Here is a 3,491-nt window from a genome sequence, read left to right on the forward strand (position 1 = left end):
TCTGTCTGTCTTTCGCTGTTGGGTGTGGCGTGTTGCACCGCGTGAGGGCTGGCCCGCACACACCGACGGTCCGCCGTGACGCCCGCGATGGCCGGTGCGGAGTGGCGGTGCGTGGCGCTGGTGTTTTTCGGGGTGAGTAAGTGCGGTGCCTGCGAGAGGGTCGGTGCTCTCCTCGCACCGCGTGTGTATGTTGCTGCTCTTTTCTGTGGGCGATGGCCTTCCGTGCTGTCCCTTCCGGATTGTCTTGTCTTCTGCTCTCTGCGTGGGTGCTCTGCTCTGCTCACCGCTGACGTGTCTGATGTATTGCCGCTGTCGCTGTCTCCTCCACTTGTTGAACACACACGAAGGAAAACAAGCGCGAATCGCTACTGTGAAATTTAAAGGCTCTGAAAGGACCAACAGCACACACACACATATATATTTATATGCTCTCACGTGTTGCTGCAGTCAAGGCAACCCGCACACACAACCGTCGCCGCATGACCGGATCCAGCGGGAGGAGGAGGGAAGGAAGAGAGAGTGAGCCGCAGAGGCCCAACATGTCCCGGCGTGTGTTTGCTTCCGCGGTGCTGTCCTTTCTCTTTGTGATTTGGGTGTGCTGCGGCAGTGAAGCCACTTACGGCAAGGAGGGCAATTCAAGGAATGGGATCGTTTTTAGATGAGTGGATTTGTTTAATGATGCAGAGAACAAACCCATGGTACGGACTTTTGGTTTGTTCCGTGCATCTTCTCTTGCTTAAGTGAAATGCGCTGTTGTGGCCATCGTTGGAGCGCATTACACAAATACCACGGATAGCAAATCGTGTGTTGGTGGTGCTGCAAATTTGATTGACAGCGATAAGAGGACGTGGAGGAAGGGAAATGCCATCGTGTTTGATCATTACGGCATTAACTTTGACCGCCTGTTGCACCCAACTGCTATTGTGGATGATGGAGATAAAAGGGCTCTTGTTGGGGGGTAGGGCAGGTCAGGGGTTCCACCGACGAAGGTGGCTGGTGATGACTGTTGGACGCCCAGGATGGCGGAGGATGAAGTTCCGCATGGCGATGAGGATGAGAAGAAGAAGGAGTTTGCGTGGCATCGAAGCGGCACTTCGAATCTTGACAGCTTTTTGAAGGATTTTAAACCCATTCCCGAACACTTCAGACAACTTTTGGGTGGTGGCGGCGCAGAAATTCGTTTGGGGGACAATTTCTCGGTGCTGCCCACTCACGCCTTGACCAATGATGGAAAGGTCGTTTTGTTGGTCATCCTTGCCAAAGGTTTTACTTATGGCTGGGGGTTTTCAAGGGATACGAGTCGTGCGGGATGCATCCGGCATGCGGTTCCTGCATGGAAGGACAGAAGGCTCGTCATGATGACGTCGTGTGATGACGGCAGCCGCAGGGTTTGCAGGGCGGACGTAAGGGGGAGTCGGTGGACGGAGGCATACGACACTCTTTCACGCGTGTGGGGCAACTCACGTACACGTACGGGGCACGGCGTGCAGGGTGGCTTTGTCAGCGCGACGATCGATGGACAGAAAGTCATCTCCGTGAGCCGGCCGGTATATTCCGAGACGGACGGTAAAGAAACGCGTCGACTTCACTTGTGGCTGACGGACATGCAGCGAATTTATGATGTTGGACCGACCCTGGCTCAGCCGGCCACCTCAACGTGGTGCCAGGGTCTAGTACTTTTTGCTAGAGAGGAAGCTAAGCGCCTGCTGTTTATGCTTCAAGCCCGATGAGTAGTTGTTACTTAGTTTTACGGGCCGGAAGGGCAGATGTTGGAGCCATTTACATGGCTGCCCGCGGAGTAAGGTTATCCTTGCTGCTGAATTCCTTCGTACGCTTACCAGAGCTGCACATTTGAGGTGTAGTTACTACGACTGGTAAGAGAAGAAAAAAAAAAAGAAAAAAAATGTTGGGCCGGTATCCGCTGTGGGTGAGAACGTCGCCGCCAGCACTCTGTTGCACTCCGTTGAACTGCAGGTATGGAAGGGTCCGATAGAAGCGAGGAGACTTTACTGCTCGTACGAGGTTGCTGCTGCAGAGGACGGTGAGTACAACATTGCTTTTGCGGACTTGACGGAGAAGTTGGAGGAAATGAAGAAGGTGTTGGCTGCATGGAAGGAAAGGGAAGCGCACATTGCGAAGGAATACCGCTGCGGGAATGAAAAGAATAATAAGAATTGCAGTGACTGTGATGATGGTAACCTCGCTAAAGGGCTGGTTGGCTCCTTAACTAACACCTCAACTGACAGCACGTGGAGAGACGAGTACCTCTGCGTGAATGCAACCGTTCACGGGGAAGTGAGAATTACTCCCGATGGTGGATTGAAGTTCGAAGGACCCGGAGCAGGGGCGGAGTGGCCTGTTGGCGACATGGGGCCGAATCAGCCGTACCACTTTGCGCACAAGAATTTCACCCTCATGGCGCCGGTGTCCATCCGCGAGGTGCCGAAAGCAGGCAGCAGCAGCTCTATCCCTTTGACGGGTGTGAAGCTACATGACACCGGCCACACGGTGCTCTTTTGTCTGTCGTAAACGAATGAAAATAAGTGGGAGGTAACATTCAACGGCAACACTCAGAATTCTTTGGGGGATCCCAACCGGGTGCAGGGCAGAAAATATCAGGTGGCACTTGGAAGGGATTATTGTGCCAAGGATTTGACTGTGTATTTGGATGGATCGCTGATATGCGACAGTGAAAAGGAATATGAGGATTATGAGGGCTTCTTTGAAGAGTTAAAAACAGTGTTGAGTTTCCACAGCACATCGCACTTTTACATTGGCGGGGACCTCGCGAGGGACTCGGATGACGTTCATGTGACGGTGAGCAACGTCCTGCTGTACAACCGCATAATGAGCGATGCCAAGCTAAAGGCGCTAATGAAGAAGAGCACCGTTGCTACTCCAGAGGCGAGGGTGCCGGCCTCGAAAGGTGCGTCTCAAAACAATCATGCGAGTGAAGCCCTTTTTCAATTTGCAAATGAGGCCGTCGTCGTCAATGAAGCACGGCAATACGCCACATCATCATCACCGCAAATTCAACACTCACCAGCGCAACCATTAGGAAATAAAAATGGCCCAGCAGCCTCCATGCAAATATCTTTTGCTGATGTCATTGGCCCGTCCACCTCAGCTGGTACGGAGGAAGTGAAAGAAGAGGAACCCAGCAGCGGTGGAATGGTGCTTGCATTTTCTCAAACGTAGAGCGCGGGCAGCCGTTGTGATGTACTTGAGACCAAGACACCTTTCAGTGGGGAGCGCCCTGAGGGTGGCCGGGAGCCCTTGCCTCCCAACTTGGCTGCATCGACGATGACGGTGCGGGCGGGCAAGGCGGACGAAGGCTCTCTGCGGAACGGAAACAAAAACAGCAACCGGACACCGTAAAGCATTTCACGTGATGTTTTTGGGAGCGTGTACGACGAGCCATCCACTGCCAACACGCTGGCCAGCGGCAAACAAGACGCCGACCCCGAAGAAGACACGCATGCCCGCACTGC

General features: G+C 53.5%; 2 pseudogenes, besides 6 other annotated features; both read left to right on the forward strand.

Moving 5' to 3' along the window:
• Nucleotides 1-828: part of a sequence feature (haploid, Esmeraldo-like haplotype) that runs on past the window's edge.
• On the forward strand, nt 426-1,631 carry Tc00.1047053429185.31 (annotated as a pseudogene).
• Nucleotides 829-1,100: a sequence feature (areas not merged during assembly with more than two copies in the genome that could not be assigned to a particular haplotype).
• Nucleotides 1,101-2,104: a sequence feature (haploid, Esmeraldo-like haplotype).
• Nucleotides 1,633-1,903: a mobile genetic element.
• Tc00.1047053429185.20 lies at nt 1,906-3,491 on the forward strand (annotated as a pseudogene; the record flags this gene model as incomplete).
• Nucleotides 2,105-2,588: a sequence feature (areas not merged during assembly with more than two copies in the genome that could not be assigned to a particular haplotype).
• Nucleotides 2,589-3,491: a sequence feature (heterozygous, Esmeraldo-like haplotype).

Source organism: Trypanosoma cruzi, genomic scaffold (assembly GCF_000209065.1).
Source record: "Trypanosoma cruzi strain CL Brener 1047053516483 genomic scaffold, whole genome shotgun sequence".
Lineage (NCBI taxonomy): Eukaryota > Euglenozoa > Kinetoplastea > Trypanosomatida > Trypanosomatidae > Trypanosoma > Trypanosoma cruzi.